Below are 13998 nucleotides of genomic sequence, written 5' to 3'. Positions count from 1 at the left end.
ACATCTTTTTAAAGTTCAAAGTTATATTATTTATCATTATACATAATTCCTATGTTTATAACTTGAATTATTCTTTGTAGTATTTATAAATGCTTTTGAAATTTAAGTGTTTAGTGATGAACAAAACTGGTACATAATTTCATTCTGAAAGAGAGAAAATGAAAACAAAGTGTTTTTGATGTTGAATTGGACATGGGTGATTGGAACCTCAATTTTATCATTAATTAGCAAATGAAAAAGAACCTAGATTGATATTGACTGCAATCTAATTGATGCTTTGATATCATGCTGGTTTGTTTAAACGTCTCTTACAGCATAATATATATCTTTTTGGTACATTACTATACACTTTATTGAAACGAAGAACTCAATTATTAGAAGTTAGACCAAGAATAATATTTTTAAAAGATACGGCAAAATTGAAAAACATTATTTCGTTGCAGTTGAATTTGTAAAAGATACTTAGAAGATTTTAAAACATTATTTAGTTCTTTCATTGTTGGATTGTAATTTGATTAGTGATATGTTTCATAGGCTGTTATGCACCTTACCCTATAGATAAGTATACATTAATCGTGTCATGTTCAGTGTTTAAGTTAGAATCAATATTTCATAGTCTTCAATTTAAAAATGAACTTCAAATATGTTTATAGCTATCACAAGTTGGAATGACATAAGGGCAAATCAGGAAAAGAAATTAGAGGAGAATAATTCTGTTAGGCAAAATGGACAGATGGTAAGTAATCCTACAGTTGTGAATAACAGAAAAAGTGCAAGGATGAGGAGGCCTAATGTACGTATGAAAAATTATGTGTGAGGCGGGGGTGGTTATAGGAGTGGAGGGGAAAAGAAAGGGGATATGGATGGTTACATTCTCTATCTTCTCTCTTAATTCTCTGTACTTCGGATATTATGGAATGACCTCTTTTTCTAGTTAAGGAAGATGAGCATAATAATACGAAAAGGTTTTATGAAAGAATATTCTGATATGTGATTACTTTATTTGCTTACCTTTCTGCTCTGTGACTTATTATTATTATTACATTTGGTGCTTTCATTCTGCACTTTCCTTCATGGCTGAAAACACTCGCTTGAAAGAGCTATCATCTGATGTTAAGCGCATTTTAGAGTTGATGGAATCTAGGCACATGGAGTATTCTACTCGTTTTGAGAGCCTGGAAACTACACTGACGTCGTTGCATGTAGCGAGTACCTCATCGAACAGGTCCGATTTGAGTTCTGCGCCTCCGTTTCAGGTTCGAAATGTTAAACTTGATTTTCCACGTTTCAATGGCTCAAATGTGTTGGAGTGGATTTTTCAGATTGAACAATTTTTCTCGTTTTAGAATACTTCGAAGGAGCAACGCTTGACCATTGTTGCAGTTCATATGGAGGCAGATGTGATTCCTTAGTTCCAAATGCTAGCTAAGACCACTCCATTTCAATCTTGGATTAGTTTCACTAGATCCTTGGAATTGGAATTTGGCTCTTCAGCTTATGAGTGTCCTCGATCTACCCTTTTTAAGTTGATGCAAACATGGTCCGTTCAAGAATATTATCGAGAATTTACAACTTTGGCTAATCGGGTTCAGGGCATTACTGCAGATGCTTTACTTGATTGTTTCATTAGTGGGCTCAAGATTGACATTCATCGTGATGTTATTGCTCAACTTGATTGTTTCATTAGTGGGCTCAAAATCCCATATCATTGTTACGAGTGGTTTCATTGGCAAAGCTATTCGAAGAGAAATACCAGCCAAAACAAAAACCTACCTTACACCTTCCTTACCCAAAATACCCACCATCCTCGTTAGCACAAACAACCAAATCTACCAGCTTACCACCCTTGTTACCCAACCCAAACACTATAACCCAGCCTAATTCCCAATCAAGTAAGTTTGCCAATGTCAAAAAAATTTCTGCAGCAGAAATGCAATTGCGTCGAGAGAAAGGATTTTGTTTAACATGTGATGAGAAATTTTCACCTCACCATATATGTCCCAACAAACAATATTTGTTCTTACAATTAGAGGAAGAGGTAGACTCTACACTAGAACCTGAACCACCCGATGTTGTTAATCATTCTAACATGTAATCACTGGACCAAGAGCATCACCTTTCTTTTAATGCTCTTAAAGGAGTCTCTAGCATTGGTACTATGCGATTTCAGGGTACTATCAATGGGGTCACGGTTCAAGTACTACTGGATAGTGGGAGTTCGGATAACTTCTTGCAACCACGACTTGCGCATTGCTTGAAGTTAGCCATTGAACCCACTACTGGATTTCAGGTCTTAGTTGATAATGGAAATTCTTTGACAATGGAAGGTATGGTGCACATAGTTGACGTGCAGATCCAAGGGCACTCTTTACAACTCTCAGTTTACTTATTACCAATCACGGGTGCATATTTGGTCTTAGGGGCAGCGTGGTTGGCTACCTTAGGTCCCCATATTTCGGACTACAGGGCCTTGACATTAAAGTTCTTAGTGGAATAGGCCACAACTTTCGACTCCAGCCCAATATAATCATCTTCGTAGGCAGCAACGAACGAATGCCATATCTGAACTCTTTACACTTTAGTTTCAGCAACCTCATTGTGTTGTTGATCACGGGTTGCAATTACCTACAAATTTGAACCTTGCATTAGCATTACTTTTGCAGAACTATGAGGATGTTTTTACAGTTCCTACTGGTCTTCCTCCAAGTAAGTCCCACGATCATTGTATTCCTTTGATTGCAGGGGTTGATCTTGTTAAGGTTAGGCCCTATAGATATCCTAACAGTCAAAAAGAATAAATTGAGAAGATGGTCAAGGAGATGTTACAAGAAGGCATTATAGTGCCCAGTAATAGCCCTTTCTCATCACCCATTGTATTGGTCAAGAAGAAAGATGGTACTTGGAGATTTTGTACGGACTACCGCGCCTTAAATGCCATAACCATCAAAGAAAACTTTCCCATTCCCACTGTAGATGAGTTAATTGATGAGCTATTTGGGGCTCAATATTTTTCCAAGCTTGATCTCAGATCTGGGTATCATCAAATTTTGCTTAAGAAGGAAGACCGATATAAGACAACATTCAAAACACATCATGGGCACTATGAATGGCTTGTAATGCCTTTTGGGTTGATGAATGCTCCGACTACCTTTCAGTGCTTGATGAATGAAATCTTTCAAGATATGTTACGAAAATCTGTGTTGTTTTTTTTTTACGACGTACTAGTCTACAGTCCGACTTGGTCTTCTCATTTACACCAACTAGAATTTTTCTTGCAATTACTAAGGAAGCAAAAATTATTTGTCAAGTTCTCTAAGTGTTCATTTGCTCTTAATGAAGTGGAATATTTAGGACACACTGTTTCGGGTCAAGGCGTAGCTATCGATGCTTCCAAGGTACAAGATGTGTTAGCATGGCCTCTTCCTACTAATATTAAACAATTAAGGGGATTTTTGGGACTTTATAGGAAGTTTATCAAGGGTTATGCATCTATTGCAACTCCTTTGAAAAATTTTCTCAAGAAAGACAACTTTAATTGGGATGCCGCAACTACTACAGCTTTTGAAACACTCAAAGCCACTTTAACTCAAGCACCAGTACTTGCTCTTCCTGATTTTACTACTGCTTTTGTATTAGAAACAGATGCATCAGGGATTGGTATAGGAGCGGTGCTTAGTCAGAACAATCATCCAGTTGCCTTCTTTTCAAAGAAATTAAATCCCAGACTTCATAAACAATCAGCTTATACGCGAGAATTATATTCCATCACAGAAGCCATAGGAAAATTTCGACATTACTTTTTGGGGCATAAATTCATAATTAAGACAGATCAGCAAAGTCTCAAGAGCCTAACACAACAATCCTTACAAACGCCTGAACAACAGTTGTGGTTGCATAAATTGTTAGGCTACGACTTTACTATCGAGTACAAACCAGGGAAGGACAATTTGACAGCAGACGCATTGTCTAGATCATTTTTCATGGCGTGGTCTCAACCAAACTTGGCAATTTTAACCGTCTTACGCGCCGCGGTTGTAGAGGATACGAAATTACACAACATCCGTGAATTATGTCGTAAGGGTACCCCACCCCATCCCAATTATTCCACACATGATGAGTTATTATACTGGAATGGCAGATTGGTTATCCTTAGGAATCATGACTTGATTCAGCACATCTTACATGAATTCCACGCTTCTCCACTGGGCGAACATTCGGGTATTACACGACCCGTCGCTCGGATTGCGACACAATTTCACTGGCAAGGAATGCATAAAGACATAACTAAGTTTGTTAAGCAATGTCTCATTTGTCAATAGGCTAAGTCTTCCAATACCTCACCTTCCGGATTATTGCATCCTCTCCCCATTCCAGCACATATATGGGAAGATATAACAATGGATTTTATTATGGGATTACCTAATGCTCGGGGGTTTACGGTGATCATGGTAGTGGTTGATCGACTTTCTAAGTATGCCCATTTTGCTCCTTTAAAACCTAATTACAATAGTATGTAGGTGGCTGAATTGTTCATGCAAACGATGGTGAAATTACATGGATTTCCCAAGTCGTTTGTATCAAATAGAGACAGTTTTTATGAGTCATTTTTGGAAACAACTTTTTCGATTGAATGACACTTCATTGGCAATGAGCAACGTGTACCACCCCCAATCTGATGGTCAATTGGAAGCTGTCAATCGTTGTTTGGAGATGTACTTGTGTTGTTTTGCTTATGACAATCCAAAGATGTGGATGAAATTGTTACCGTAGGCAGAGTTTTGGTATAATACTTTGTACCACATCAGTATGGGTATGACACCATTTAAGGTAGTCTATGGAAGGGATTCACCTCGAATTGATAAGTACATTACAGATTCCACAGATCCTCCTACTTTACAGGAATTGTTACAGTAGCGTGATGTTGTTTTGCATCAGTTAAAGGGTTATTTGAATAAGGCACAACAGTATATGAAGCAAGAGGTGGATAAGAAGAGGCGTCATATTGAATTCAAAGTGAGAGATATGGTGTTGGTGAAGCTCCAGCCTTATAGACAGACTTCGGTTGCTTTGAGAAAAAACCAGAAATTGAGTATGAGATATTTTTATCCTTTTCCTATTATCCAATGTATTGGTCCAGTGGTCCTTTTCCTATGCTCATCTTCCTTAACTAGACAGAGAGGTCATTCCATAATATCCGAAGTACAGAGAATTAAGAGAGAAGACAAAATGTAATCATCGATATCCCCTTCCTTTTCCCTTCCACTCCTATAACCACCCCTGCCTCACACATAATCTTTCATACGTACATTGGATCTCCTCATCCTTGCACTTTTTCTGTTATTCACAATTGTAGGATTACTTGCCATATGTCCATTCTGCCTAACAGAATTATTCTCCTCTAATTTTTTTTTCTGATTTGCCCTCATCTAATTCCCACTTGTGACAATACCTAACTATTGTTGATCTTTTGGCTGTGATAATACTATTATATGAGTAACTAGAGTATATCCATTAACTATCTAAGTTTATTAGTGAAAACTTAAGCATATTTATTTTCAAAGGTTAATAATGTAATTATATTTATTGGTGACAAATGTACGTACTAACTGAACTTATTTTGTCTTAATATCTTATCGGTATGTAAAAATGAGATAAGGTTGCCTGAAATGTTATAATAAAACAAATTAAATATCTTTGTACATTTTACTAGTCCCGTAATGATTCAATTAAGTTTTTTTTTATTAGATTGATGTTAGATTTTTGTTAAAATTTATATACTAAATTTTAAATATTTAAATTAATTTTATTTTTTAGGTGGAGTGATTTAGTGTATAAATCTTAATATAAATCTAAAATCAATTTCATGAAAAAAATATAATTGAATCATTTTAAAAAATAAATGACTAAATTGAACCAAATAAAAATTAGAAATTAAATTACATTTTTATAAAAATTAAAATATAATTTTACCTGTAACTTATAATTAATCATATAAATATTTTTTTAGATTTTTAATTAATTGTATGTAATTAGATAAATTAAAATAATTATTTTTTTTACATATATAAGTTATTTTATTATAATAGTTGAATCTTAACTTATAAGTGTTAACGTATTAGATAAATTAAAATAATTATTTTTTACGTATATAAATTATTTTATTATAATAATTAATTTTATTTGTAAGTATTAATAAAGTACATTATATTTATATTTTTAGGTTCTTCAAATAACATAATATAAAAATAACTTTTTAAAGAAAAAAAAAACAGATTGGCAGTCTAGTCCACATTGCACAACCTCTCTGTCTTGCCAATATTTAAAAATCAATTTTTTTTAATGAAAAATATTTATATAACATGATGTATACCAAATCTTTTACAGTAACATTTTATTTCTCATTATCATTATATTAACCTTCTATCTCAAACTGGGCGTCTAATATGTGTAAAACTTAAAAGCATACCATAATGTTTTTGAAACAAACGAGTGATTTGTGTGAAATTTGTAAAAAATAAGGCATTTGTAGACATTAGTGTAATTTAATCCAAAATATTAGAGTATAAGCTTACTATTTTCATGTTAAAAGGCTGCGGAATCAGCGTGTCGCAAAAGAGTAGAATCATAAAAGAATGAGAACTATGCCATTTTCTTCACAATTGAGATGGTCACCACATGAATTTGCTTTGTGCCTTGAAAAATGCCTGAAAGCAAAGACCTTGAGACCCGGCATGCAGGTCCATGCCACCGTGGTCACTAGTGGAACAAACATGAACATTTTGTCTCTTAATTCAAAGCTTGTTGGAATGTACGCTAGTTGTGCTCATCTGAAATCAGCTAGGCTTTTGTTTCAAAAGATTGAACACCCCAATGTTTTTGCATTCAATTGGATGATTCTGGGGTTGTCTTTCAATGGACACTTTGATGATGCATTGTTGTACTTTCGTTGGATGCGTGAGGTTGGCCACATGGGCAACAATTTCACCTTTTCTGTTGTTCTTAAGGCCTGTGTTGGCTTGATGGATGTGAAAATAGGGAGACAGGTTCATGCCATGGTTTTTGAAATGGGTTTTCAAAATGATGTCTCCGTTGCCAATGCTCTCATAGATATGTATGGCAAATGTGGCGGCATTTCTTATGCTCACAGCGTGTTTGATGGAATGCGTGAGAGGGATGTTGCCTCGTGGACGTCAATGATTTGTGGGTTTTGTAACGTGGGGGAAATTGAGCGAGCATTGGTGTTGTTTGAGAGGATGAGGTTGGAAGGGTTGGAGCCAAATGATTTCACATGGAATGTGATTATTGCAGCGTATGCTCGGTCAAGTGATAGCAGCAAAGCTCTTGCGTTCTTTGAGAGAATGAAACGGGAAGGTGTTGTTCCTGATGTGGTTGCATGGAATGCATTGATTTCTGGGCTTGTACAAAGTCATCAACTCAGGGAAGCGTTCAAGATGTTTAGGGAGATGATACTTTCCGGGATTCCGCCAAATCAAGTGACCGTGGTTGCACTGCTTCCTGCATGTGGATCAGAAGGTTGCATTAAATGGGGAAGAGAGATTCATGGATTTGTATGCCGGAAGGGGTTTGATGCGAATGTTTTCATTGCTAGCGCTCTTATTGATATGTATTCAAAGTGTGGGAGTTTGAAAGATGCTCAAAATGTATTTGACAAGATTCCATTTAAGAATGTTGCGTCATGGAATGCAATGATTGGTTGTTATGGAAAGTGTGGCATGGTTGATTCGTCCTTGGAGCTGTTCAAAAGAATGCAGGAAGAGGGACTGCAGCCAAATGAAATTACTTTTACATGTATTCTTTCAGCATGCAGCCATGGTGGTTTAGTGCAGAAAGGTTTAGAGATTTTCTCATCAATGAATGAATGTTATGGGATTGAGGTAAGCATGAAGCATTATGCTTGTGTGGTTGATCTCTTGTGCCGCTCCGGAAGGACGGTAGAAGCATGTGATTTTTTCAAAGCCTTGCCAATACAAGTCACAGAGTCAATGGCCGGAGCTTTTCTACATGGTTGCAAAGTCCATGGAAGAAGAGATCTGGCTAAAATGATGGCAGAGGAAATAATGAGAATGAAGTTAAAGGGACCAGGTAGCTTTGTTACACTATCAAATATATATGCTGCTGAAGGTGACTGGGAAGAGGTTGGGAATGTAAGGAATGTGATGAACGAAAGAAATGTCCATAAGCAGCCTGGTTTTAGTTGGCTTGAAAAGCTAGGTGAGGTTACATGAAGGGAGGAAACAGAAAGAAGGTAGCAATATGGTGGGACTAACACTCCAGACTGACCACATGTAAAAACAATTGCATTCGACATAGCAGCTTGTAGAGCTGCAGGGGCCATAGCAGACCATGAACACCCCTCCAGAAGTTGACGTTTGGACTATGATGTTACTTGATAATAAAATAGCACAAGGCATAAACTGGAATCAGGTTTTGTTGGGTAGGTTCAAGGCTTGTGGAACCAACAAGTTAATAGCTTTCAGGACTAGTTAGAGGGTTGAGGAGATTGGCCGTACTTGTTGTCCAGAGTGCTTTGGTATGCATGAGTTTTCATAGATGATAATGCTCTAGGCCATGCAATTGTTGAGACTTTTCTGGTTAGTGGTTACTGATCGCCAACACGATACTGGTAGTGTGAAAACTCTGCTGCAACTCAGTGTATCTTGGAGTAGTCTTGAGATGAACCTCGTGGTTTCAACTACTGAAGAATAAGTATAATGCACTTATGCAAACACATGATTAAAAGATCATAACTTAAATTATTTCTTATTTTTATTGGCTGATTTGCCTTTGGGATTCTCGGGTTATTTTAAAATTATTTCATAAATATTAGAAACAAAATTACAAGATTTGATAGATTGTTTAATTTTGTTTGTGAAAAAAGAATTAAAAAGGATTTTATATCTTGAAAACTTTAATATCCAAAAAAGCTTAATATTACTTTTGGTCCTGTATTCGTCAACTTTGTTAAATGTGAGACTCATTTTTTTCAAGTGTTCGATGTGGTCTTTTTTATTGACAGCTTCTAAATCCTTAATAGTATAGTGTCTATGTCAGCCATTAGATGTAAGTCTTTTGACATATGTGGCAATTGCCCAATGAAGGACCGTGGTGATTAAAGACTTGAGGTTTCTTAAGAAGCAAGGCTTGTTGATTTGAACGTTTGATCAATCTACACAACTGGGTGTATTCTGCGCAATTAGGATTTGCAATCTTTGAAGATTGGCTTGGATTCCCTGCGGTGTTTGCAGGAAGAAGAACGGTGTTCTTGACTTTGAGGGTGCCTCAAAGGGATAGACACAAGAAGAGGGTGTTCTTGTTTATTTGTTGCCTATATTTAGATTAGAGGGTTAGAGGGTGTTTTACACTTTTGACGTGAGGTCTCTGTAAAATCCTTGTTGTAAAAATCTTGATCTTTATAGTGCATTTGCTTCTCGTGGTTGGAAGAACACTGGATGTAGGCAGGTTGGCCAAACCAGTATAAAAATCAGCGTTTGAATTATCTGCTCCCTACACTCTTTTATTAAGTTGATTAAGCTGTCAGTATATTCGATCAAGTTTACTGCTTCATTGCATATCTTTTAACTTGTGATTCAAGAAAAGTGTAAAAACATCTTATTTTGTGAAATAGATTTTGAAAGCTTATATTTTTACACTTCACCAATTCACCCCCCTCTTGGTGTGAGAAACTAAGTCATTCTATTTTAACATATATCCTTAAGGATGAAGTAAGTGGAGAGATTTAAGGGATGTGGGACTTAAAATGCCTTCAAGTCTGGACAGCAGCACCTAAGGGTGTTCTAAGTCTCACATATACCAATTCTTCCACTTCTTAAGGGTTTATAAGCTTCCTAACTAGTCTAGAAATCAAAACTACAACTATGCATGAGCTAACTTGCAGTACAAGCAACTTTTATGAGGAGAAGGCTTATTTATTCTTCTTTCTTTTAAGTCCAAACTATGTGAACTCCCACATTGCTCGCACCTTCAAGAAAAGAAGAATATATTGTTACCAATAAGGAGTATTGGTAAAACCTGAAGATGTATTTTGATGATGTTGCAACTTATAGATTTTGGATGTAGTAGGAAAATATTTAAAAAAAGCAACTTGTAGATTTTGAATGTAGTAGGAAAATGTTAAACATTGTAATTTTTACTAGAATAATCGATTATGGTTAAGCAATAATCGATTATCACAAGTCATACTTGAATAATCGATTATCACTTCATATAATCGATTATCACATTTTTGAAAACCTGTAACGGACTTGAATAATCGATTATCACTTACAATAATCGATTATTCATGGCAGTTGAGAGCTGACCTTTGGCACTCAGTGTACTTGGCTATATAATTTGATTTGGAGAAATCAGAAGGTAACGAATTTTGAACTGAGAAAGCTTAGAACACTGTGTGTCAGAGGAACGTTCTTAGAGAGCTTTTTGTTCATTGTTCCCTTGCTTGGTCTTGTGAAAGGAGAGGCTCGCGTATCGTGTGTCGATAGTCGGAGCAGACTCTCTTCAAGTTAGCAAGGTACTCTGCCTGGTCTTGTGTAAGGAGAAGCTTGCGAATCGTTGGTCGATTGCCGGAGCGGTTCTCTTCAAGTTGGTAGAGTAGTTCTTTTCATTTTATTCCTGTTCATTATCTTGTAATCTGTGAAACCATTTTTAGTGAAAAAGGTTAATCACTATTTATAGTGATTAACAACTGGACGTAGAATCTTTTGATTCGAACCAGGATAAAAATTCTGTGTTGATCTTCTTATTCCCTACACTCATATTATTTTATGTATATCAACTGTTTGATTAATTTTCTGAAAGAAAATTATTTTTACTAAAAGGACAAATTTAATTTTAATTGTGATCGAATACGCTTTCCGCTCTCTGAGTTTTAATTCCGCTGCGCTATACTCTTCGAAAAATACCCCCTCCGATACCATCATATATAAGCTTCTTTATAATTAAACAAAGAGAAAGAAACTAGAAAGCCTAAGAAAACCTATGCTATTTCTTTTTATGCTTCATTGTAACACCCCAAATTTTAGGATGCCACCGGTTTACAAAAACTTTTTAATACTTAACTTTGATACCATTGCAAGATACAGTTTAAATAAAAACTTTCATTTATTATAACTGAATTTTGAAAACTTCATAAATCAAATGCAACTGTAAAACGTTCATAGAATTTCATTACTCAACTTCTCTTTAGCTACATCTATAACAACACCTACTCCCGTACAAGTACGATCAATGCAGGTGGAAACCACAACCACAACATGCAAGGGTGAGCTAAAAAAATATGTTATATAGCATACATAAGTATTTAACATCAATAGAGAATAAGATTTCCGAATAGTACATATCTTCATACATACCTACACATATTTTCAAATGACACCACATACGTTATATTTTTACACTTCACCAATTCACCCCCTCTTGGTGTGAGAAACTAAGCCATTCTATTTTAACATATATCCTTAAGGATGAAGTAAGTGGAGAGATTTAAGGAATGTGGGACTTAAAATGCCTTCAAGTCTGGACAGCAGCACCTAAGGGTGTTCTAAGTCTTACATATACCAATTCTTCCACTTCTTAAGGGTTTATAAGCTTCCTAACTAGTCTAGAAATCAAAACTACAACTATGCATGAGCTAACTTGCATTACAAGCAACTTTTATGAGGAGAATGCTTATTTATTCTTCTTTCTTTTGTGTCCATATCGACAAAATCAATTATCATACTATGAATGAGTTAAACAAAGCAAGCATAGAGTATGGAGGAAAAACCCTAACAATTAATGAAGTAAAGCATATATAATCAAGAATCAATTCAATACATGAGAGTTTAAGAGGTTACATCTTTCCCAACAACAAATAAGGTTTAGTTCCTCATTATCATGGAGAAACTAGATGTACAATGAAAGAATGAAAGAGATAGAAAAACCCTAGAAAGAGAAGAGCAGACTCCCAAATCCCCAAATCTACCCCCAAGGGGTGAAAAATGTGTTTCTGTGATCAAGCCATCAAAAGATACAATCCCTAGGACGTGCAAGTCCTTAAATAAAACTAAAAAATAACAGAAAACAAGTCCAAGCCCACGAAACTGGCACTCAATGCCCAAAAAGGCCGCTCAGCGGTAACTGCGACACTAAACTGACGCTCAGCCCAAACTGGCGCTTAACGCTACTTTTCTGCACTCTAGTTGACTTTTTTGCATTCTTGTTGACTTTTCTGCACTAGTTGACTTTTCTGCATTCTGGTTGACTTTTCTGCGTTTCAAGTATTTGATACTTTAACTCTTCTTTCAAATCATTCCAATAGCCTACAAAATCAAGGGAATTTAGTGATAAAATCATCAAGTATAACCTCAACTCTCTTATTCACAAAACTAAAGCAAAAACATGAGTTCAAGCAAGTTTCTAAGTGAGAAAGGGTGTTTTTTAATATCAAAATTAAGTATAAAAATAACGGTTTTTCAACCGTTATCACAACCCCAAACTTGAAACTTTGCTTGTCCTCAAGGAAAACAAAACCTGGCTTAAATAACATAGTCAAACTACAATGGTCTAGCACACCAAAAAGCATTTTTATCTAGAACAAGTAAATCACTCATGTTTGCTCATCATAAAAAGATCAATCAAGATAGATGATGTCATAGCCAATCAAGCTTCAATTATGGTGCTCACATAATCAAGAAATACACAACAGATGCAACAACCTTATGAGTGATCAAAAAGCAGACAAAATGTTACCCTATGTGTATGAAACTATTCCTCACCAAAGACAGTGTTTCACTCAAGCACTCAAAAGTGTTTCACTCAAGCACTCAAAAGTGTATAGTGAGGTGACTCTCTTACACTCTACTATCACAATGTCACATGAATCAACTTTGCCTTTCATTTAAACACATCAAACACATTCACAAACAAGTTATCATCACAAGGACTTTTTAAGGTTTATATTGAGGTCGGGCTAAGAAGAAAATTGGTTTTTCTAGACAACAAAATCCTTGTGTTAAGAGAGTGCACAATTCATTTATTCTCATTAAATCTCAACTCTCTTTCTTCTTTTATGTGAAAAACCAATATTCAACTCATTCCCAAACTTTACTTGCATTGAGCTTAACCTTTTCTTTTCTTTCTTTTCTTCTCTTTTGCTTTTTGCTTTTGCTTTTTTCTTTTGCCCAATGCTTTTTAATGAATTTCACAAAGTTCTTTTCGATTTCTCACCACCCCAAACTTGAACCATTCTCCATCACCACAAAAACATACTCTACTTAACTCAAGGTAAGGATTTCAAAAAGGGTTTTTCCACTTTTCAAATTTAGGCTCAAGGTTCAAAGGATAAAGAGAAACCTTTTTCTTTGTTGGGTTCACCTATTGGCATTGGCTCTAAGGGAGAAGAAAACATGGCCTTGATCATATGTAACAAGCAAGCAAGTGGTTCAATCATAGAAAATTAGGCAAAATCAATCATGCTTCCAAAGCAATAGCATTCAATCAATCAAAAACTCTGGAGCCCAATGTAAGACCCTTGAAATTTGTTGTAATTAAGATACTAGATATTTTTTAAATAAAAAATAATTTTATGTATAAATGCTACAGTAAAGTGCTACAGTAAAATACGTATAGTGCTACAGTAAAATATGTACAGTGCTACAGTAAAAATACCTCGTGAATCATGTGTTGCTACAGTACTACTACAGGAAAAATGTAGTACAAGCTACAGTACCGCTACAATGAATAGTAGTACAGCTACAGTACTGCTACAGTAATTGTAGTACAGCTACAATACTGCTACAGTAACCCTAACTTCAACTATAAAAAGGGGTGAGAAATGAAGTTTTAGGGGAGGAGAGTGAAATTGAGTAAGACTTTTGTCAAAAATAAGGAGATATTAGGAATAGAATCTGAGTTGTAGAGAAGGTAGCGAGAGCTTCTGAAGAAGTGCTCTTCATTCAGAAAGGAGCGAGAATCAGGTAA

The 13998-nt window shown here is 35.6% G+C and overlaps 1 pseudogene; it reads left to right on the top strand.

The window, feature by feature from the left end:
• The first annotated feature begins 6530 nt into the window (after positions 1 to 6530).
• On the top strand, positions 6531 to 8784 carry LOC124845624 (pentatricopeptide repeat-containing protein At5g59600 pseudogene; annotated as a pseudogene).
• Positions 8785 to 13998: the final 5214 nt, after the last annotated feature.

The sequence above is a fragment of the Vigna umbellata genome, chromosome 4 (assembly GCF_029865625.1).
Source record: "Vigna umbellata cultivar VRB3 chromosome 4, Vumbellata_1.0, whole genome shotgun sequence".
Classification (NCBI taxonomy): domain Eukaryota; kingdom Viridiplantae; phylum Streptophyta; class Magnoliopsida; order Fabales; family Fabaceae; genus Vigna; species Vigna umbellata.
The sequence above is the reverse complement of the archived record's forward strand: the minus strand, read 5'-3'. Positions and strand labels throughout refer to the sequence as shown.